This window comes from Mus caroli, chromosome 5, assembly GCF_900094665.2.
Source record: "Mus caroli chromosome 5, CAROLI_EIJ_v1.1, whole genome shotgun sequence".
In the NCBI taxonomy this organism is placed as follows: domain Eukaryota; kingdom Metazoa; phylum Chordata; class Mammalia; order Rodentia; family Muridae; genus Mus; species Mus caroli.
The window spans coordinates 115,067,736-115,074,917 of NC_034574.1; the positions used below are offsets into that span (position 1 = coordinate 115,067,736).

Genomic DNA, 7,182 nt, shown 5'->3' on the forward strand with positions numbered 1-7,182 from the left:
AGAAGAAGAAGAAGAAGAAGAAGAAGAAGAAGAAGAGGAGGAGGAGGAGGAGGAGGAGGAGGAAGAGGAGGAGACGACGACGACATTTTTTAAGATGTTGATAAATAAATTTTGAATGCTGTGTAACGAAAGCTGCCAAGTTGGGAGATTTGGGAGACCCAGGTGGAGAACAGAGAGTCCACTGGGGAGAGGGGTGGATATGACAAGTAACCCAGGGGACAAAGGAAAGAGACACTGAGAAGGATCCACAACTTAGAGGCCGCCAGAGAGTGATGGGCCTGAAATATAAACAGGAAGTGACATCAAGAATAGGGGGGAGTGGGGACCTCAAAGACATGTGGGGGTTGGGGGCGGGGGACCTTGTGAAGAGGTGGAGCTAGAAGTAGCAGCAGAGTGGGTGGAAGAGATAGGGACAGAAACGGTATGAAGAGACGACATTCCAGAAGGCGGATAAGCAGAAGGGGCGACCACTTCTTGCCTTTCTTGGAGAACAGAAAAATGGGGCTAGCCTCCACCACAAATCCACCCATGTGCTGCTGCTTCTTCACTGTAACCAAATACCTGATGGGCAGCTTGAAGGAGGAAGAGCTACTCTGGATGACAGAACACAGTAGGTAATATGGGGGAGTGCACAGTGGCAGACGGCTTCGGCTTCACCTTTACAGGGAACTTGACTTCCTCACATCTCAGGGGAAAGGTGGTCAGACATGGGAGCCAGACTCCTAACCCTCAAGGCCCACAGCCCTCAGTGGCCCTCCTCTCCTGTGCCTGAACTCACAGAGGTTCTCCAACCTCCCAAGCAGGAGAGCCACCAGCTGAGGACTGACCACACATGTGAGCCTTTGGAAGACCGTTCACATTCAACCCCTCAGGCTGGCAGTGTGGTGTGGTCCACTCACCCCAGGGCAGCGAGTTGCCCATGGGTAAGAGTTCTTCTCTGCCTGCACTTGGCCCAATCAAGTTCTTCTCGAGGCTTGAGCCTCAGCCACACGGGGCTGCCTCCATCGCCACCCTGAGTGGACAGTCGCCCACATCAGATTGCAACACACCCTTCTCCTCTGAACGTAAGCATCAATTTGGCCTGCACCCCGAGGCCTCCTCCCAGCCCTACTGCCTGCTCACAGCACCTAGTTCACACCCAGTTTTCCAGTTACTGCACAAAAGACAGATTCTGAGCCAACACCCCAACCAGACTGTCTCGGATGGAGTCCTAATGACCTTGGGCATGTGGACCATACTGGACTTCAGAGTCTCCATCTATCGTCTAAGGTAACTGCACTGTCAACCCTCAAAGACGGCGAAGTGCTGGCGGGATGGAGTGAACCAGATCCCGGAAGGAAAGTGATAACATCAAACCCACGGGTGTCAGGTTCACCAGCAGGTGCTGCGGCTCCAGACTCCACTTGGGAAGGATGGAGGATGGAGCCAACTGTTAAAAGAAAATCTGAAAAACTTTTTTAATACAGCCTACAAGTCTGTCTCCTTCCTTCTTTATCAACGACACGATTTATTGAGCGGGGAGGCCATATTGACTAAATAAATCTTGATAACGACCACAGCAGGAATCAATAGCTGCTTATTATCAGGCCAGCCCGGAATTTCATCTTGTGGAACACAGGCCACAGGACTGGGGCGCCACACAGCCCCTCACTGGTGGGAGGGTGGGCAGAACGGTGGTTAGCGCTCGCTGTCCATCCAGACACGGGAATGTTCTAGAGCAGAGGTTCTCTCTACCTTCTTAACACTGTGACCCTTTAATAAGGTTCATGTTGTGGTAACATTATTTTCATTGCTACTTTATAACTGTTATTTTGCTACTGTTACAAGTCGTAATGTAAGTATCTATGTTTTGCCATGGTCTTAGGCCACCCCTGTCAAAGGGTTATAACCCACAGGTTGGGAATCGCTGCTCTAGAGTCACTAAGCTTCAACTGCCTGGGCTGCTCTGCTGGCCAGGATCACTTCCTAGAGCGGCTGATGGCAGGCTGTGTGAAGAGGGCTACAGGCTTGGCTCAGTTGGTACAGTGCTTGCCCATAAGGCCCTGGGTCCGCACCCCACTACCTCCATACAAACCAGGGGTGGTGGGCACATCCCCCCATACCAGGGAGAAAGAGGCAGGAAGATCGGGAGTTAAAGGACGTCCTTGGCTACATAGCAAGTTTGGGAACAGCTTGGGCTACATGAGACCCTATTTTGAAAAGAAGGAAGAGGAAGAAAAGGGGAGGGAGGGGAGGAGGGAGGGAGAGAGAGAGAAGGAGGGAGGGGCAAGGCAAACATGGCAAGTGCAAGCCAGCCTGCCAGGGATGGGTGGCTGGGCTCAGCCCTGGCAGCTCTGGCCATAGTGGATCAAAGGCTCACAGAGGCCAGCAGGCCCTGGGCTGCAGCCCTGACAACGCACCTGAGGGAGCTATGGCCTCGGACTGAGCAAAAAACTGAGAACTGACAGGACCTTCCAATTCACAGAGCAATGTGAGCCAAGGGCTGGAAGAGAGACACAAGAACCAAGCTGCATGGGGACCCCCTCCCCAAAGGGTGAACTCTGACCTCCCCAAACCTAGGAAGCTTCATCTCTGGCTGCTGGCTCTCAGTGGGCCAAGGAGGAAAACCCTGGTCCCGATGGATGAGAGGAAGCCGTGGGGCGCACCCGTGCCTTCCCAGAACTTAGTGCCTCCTCTCGTCTGACGTCGGAACAGCCATCTCCAACTAGGCTTGATGCTCCTGAGCTAAATGAGAGGCCCAGAGGGAGAGAGACAGGAGCAAGACATGCCAAGGCTGGGGTGGGTGCTGAGCAACAAGCTGGCTCCAGGCTGTGGCCAAGGACCTCTGTGCTTCATCTCACATCCCAGGAGGAGGGGGCTGGATCTAATACCCATCCTACAGATAAAGAAACTGAGGCAGAGAGCTTGCCCCAAGCCTCCCTGCCCAGGGGCTGGCAAACCATCACGGGTGGCCCATGGCCACCAGAAATTAATTCATAGACACATTCATTAGAAGGGGGCCACCGCCCAGGCTCGGAATTGGGGTCACCAGCTTCTAAAGCAAGATGCACAAAGCTAAAGATAAACCAGGCTCACCAGTGGCCTGAGGCTGTATGGTGTCTATTAGCTCAAGTGCTCCGACATGACTCCCTGAGGGGAGGCGCAGAGAAGGAAGAAGGAGTGAACGTAGGAATGAAGGAAGGCAACGATCAAATCAGTGCGAGCAGAGTCGGAGTATTTCAGAAAAGATGATGAGGGTCTCTCTAAATGGGGGCTGCATTAATTAATTAATTAATAAATAAGCAGAGGTCAGCAAGGCCAAGGAGGGAGCTCTGGAAGGGACAGGTCAAATGGTAAGTACAAAGGCCCTGGGGTTGAAATGGGCTGGGTGCTCTCAAAAAACAGTGAAGATGCGAGATACGGGGGAAGGCAGGAAGCAAGAGGAAGAGGTTCAAGGAGGCAAGCTGAACTGTACAAGGCTTGTGGACCAAGTAAGGCCAGACCACAGGGCACATGGACAGCGACAGCTCCCTGGAGATTTGATGGACACCCTACAGGGTGTCCTGAAGGAGTGGGAGCCCTAGGCAGGTGACCTCACTTTCTTGTCTGCTGCCTCCAGGAAGCACACATAGAGATGGGGTACATAGCATAGAAAACACGCTGGGCCCTTCTCAGCTGCCCCACAGCTCACCGCAGAGGCCAGGGCCTGGAATTCCAGGGACAGCGCTAGGGTCTGTCACCTATGCTAAAGCCAGAGTCCTACAAGACACAGCCTTGCAGCCCTGAGCAGCAGAGAACTACCGACATGCCCACCTGCCTCACAGGAGAAAGCAGTTGCCCAAGGACACACGGGTTGTGAGCGAACAACTGGGATTTGAACCCTGGCAGCGCCATGCACGGTCACGAGATTAAAAAGGGGGTGGGGTTGGGAAAATAGAGTTAACTGGTTAAAAAAATAAAGTTGTCAAGGCTTTTCTGTTGTTGGACAGTTGGTAAAACTGTCCTCCTCTGGTTCTGTGTTATTTATGTGTGTGTGTGTGTGTGTGTCTGTGTGCTCTCTGCCCACTGGGGCCTTTGCACACCCTGTTCCCACTTTAGTGAGTGGTGGCCTTCGGATTCCCCCTTGAAGACTCACGGTTTCCAGGAAGCCAGGTTCAAATGACACCTTGGTCACCTTTCCAACGTCTGGTGACCAGATCAGGGCCCAGATTATTTTGTCTGCCTTCTGGCCTGGCCTGTCGCCTCACAGTTCCCTGGCATCTGGCCTTCCTGCTAACATCGACGTACTATCTGCATCCTCTACCACATCGTTTACAAGCTATCTTAATTATGTTGTTATTCTATTGTTTATATAATTACTAATTATCGTTATTAGTGTCCCCATGAGTGGTACATTCACGTCTATGGAGTAACACAATAGCAGTTATAAATTTCAGCTTTCTCTAGTGCTTCTCTGCGCTGGGCTCCCGGCTCTTGGGTGTATTGCCTCAGTCTGAGGGATCCGACTGGTATCCACACTCTATAGATGAGGAGCCATGGCTCAGAGAAGTTAAGTGACTCAACCCGGGTCACACTGCTGATAAAGAGCAGACAGAGAACTTGAGCCCAACACACTCCACCAATCCCCTAGGCGCTCACCAGAGACAGTGGGGACTGAGACAAGCTGCTGGGTGACAGTTCTTTCAGGGATATCTGCCTCACCGAGGAGAGCCAGGTGATCTCTGCGGTCTCCCCAGCCACGGCACCCACACCTAAGCAGCCGGCTAGACTGGCCAGTTCAGCAGAGCAGCTCTCCAAGGGAGCCCTTGGTCCTGTTCAGTTTGACTGACGGCCGGCAGCTCGCACAGTCTTAAGCACCGCTGGGCTCCAAGCACCCTGGGCAGACAACCAACTCAGACCAGAGCGCCTGGGGATTGATTTTTTTTTTTATCCTGTCTTTCTTTTTAATGACGGACATATATCCGGGAACTGCAATTTGGTTTGTCTAGAGGATGGCAGAGACACGGTGGGGGTGGGAGGGGGTCTGAGCAGGCAGCCTTGGGACCACTTGACTCTGTACCATGAGTGTCTCTCTCAACAGAACCATCAGCAGCTGTGGCACTCCTAGAAGAGGCCTTTTCTGATGTCAGGTAAGGCAGCTAAGCAACCTGGATATGATAACCTAGATAGCCAGTGACCTTGACCTACCCCCAACACCTGGCTGTCCCAACCCTCCGTAGATTCCTGATCCTTTGACCTTTTGTGCCGGCTGTTCCTTCAGCTCGGAACACCCTTCCCAGATCTCATCCCTTCCTAGTGGTTCCCCCAACATTCGAAGCCCCTCATCCGCAGAGAACAGAAGCCGCTGCGTTTCTGAGTGAAAAAATCTCCCGTGTTCTAAATGCCAACCACTTTTGCGAGAAAGTTCACATCCTGACTCCTCCACCAGACAGACAGACAGATGCGTCTGTGGTCAGACAAGGGCTCCATGCTACCACCTCTGTCGCCTCTGCAGGCAGTCTGCATGAGACTGGGAAGACATACTGCAACACCCAAAAAGCCTTAAGACAGTCAGGCAGGCAGGCCAGCAGGTTCTGGCTGCCGCTCCCACACCCTCTAAAAATACCTAAGAAGGAACGAGGCACTTACAAAGCATGATCGCACGCCCCACGCTCTGCTGAACACCGCCGTACTCCATGTAGTAGGAGAATACTAACAGTCCCACTGAAAGAGAGAGAAAGGCACAGAGAGGCTAAGTCACCGCTCAAGGTCACACAGCTGACAGGTGAGATGAGGACGAAATTCCGAGCCAGGTTGGGAACCTGTCACCATCCTGGATAGTCGGGCTTCCATCTTAAAGCAGAGGCCATGCACTTGTACTTGAAAAGGGAAAAGCCAGGGATGGCTCGATCCCCTATAGGGCAGACATCTCAGTCTCCAGGCCAACCCATGGCTAGCACTACCTGCTCGTGTGAATAAAGTTTTATTGACCTGTGACAAATGACTAGCCACACATCTTTGTTCATATTGGCTACAAACAGCCATGCCTGTTCAATTTTCATTGGCTAAGGCTCCAGACGGGTACACCAGGGACCTCAAAGTATGTGATTATCCTGAGCCTTTTGTGAAAGACAGTGGTCACATTTGGTGGCAGACCACTGCTACTTAGGATGTGTAGAGCCACCACACCCAGAAAGTTCTGAGTTCAACCATTGGGGAAATGCAAGGTACCTAGAAACCCTGGGTATATCTCTGCATAGTAAAACACTCACGGGGGTGCGGGGGAGGGGGTGAGGGGGAGGGGGTTATCATATGCCTTTAGTCCCAGCACTCAGGAGGCAAAAGCAGGTGGATCTCTGAGTTCAAAGCCATCCTGGTCTACAGAGCAAGTCCTAGGCCAGCCAGGGACACACACACACACACACACACACACACACACACGAGAATCTAGGCTATGTCCGCTGACTACGCACATCCTGCCTCAAAAATCAGATGGCTGGCAACTGAGGAAGACACCTGATGTTAACCACCAGCCGCCTCACACATCCACGTGAACCTGCACACACACACAGGCGCATACACAAAAGGGAGAAGCCATGGTGATTATTGAGACTGGGGACCACGGAGGCCATGGAAGGTCGGGAAGGCATTCCAGGCAGGGGAAATGCATGTGCAAAGGCCATGGGGGGGGGTCTGCGTGCTGGAGGGGCAGAGTGAGGGAGAGAGATGGAGTGGGGGAGGTCACATTGCATTTGCCAGAACGGAGGCGTTCAAAGTTTAGTGTATGCAACATAAAAAGAAAATACCACTCACGATTTACGAAACACTGCCAGAGTCAGGGAGGTTCCACATACACTGAACTCCATCTTGAGAATTCCTTATCCCAAACCATAATTGCTTAATGGGTCGACAGCCCCCACCATCACCAATGACATCAGTCACAGCAGGGCTCAAGGTGGGACTCAGCCATCAGAACTGGTCCAAAGTGAGCCCACACCGTCCATCTCTACCTCAGCCTCCCTACACAGAAGTTTAATCATCTGGGAGATCTGGGGTACTGGCTGACCTACACCCTTCACCCCTAAAAGACACAGGTTCCAAGGCCAGGGTCAAAAGCAGACTGATACAGGTTTGCCTGTGGTGCTAGCACTTGAGAAGCTGAGGCAGGAGTTAGAGTTTGAGGTAAGCCAGGGCTAGTCAGCTGTCTCTAAAAAAAAAAAAACC

General features: G+C 52.4%; 1 protein-coding gene across 4 annotated transcripts in view; it reads right to left on the reverse strand.

Moving 5' to 3' along the window:
* Nucleotides 1-7,182, reverse strand: part of Cux2 (cut like homeobox 2) — a 189,329-nt gene that overhangs the window by 177,444 nt on the left and 4,703 nt on the right. For 3 of the 4 annotated variants that reach the window (XM_029477893.1, XM_029477892.1, XM_021162966.1), the window contains exon 2: nt 5,608-5,682. The exons of the other annotated variant lie outside the window; for it this stretch is intronic. The gene's annotated coding sequence lies outside the window, so the exon portion shown is untranslated. The remainder of the gene's footprint in view (nt 1-5,607; nt 5,683-7,182) is intronic. 4 annotated transcript variants of the gene reach the window in all.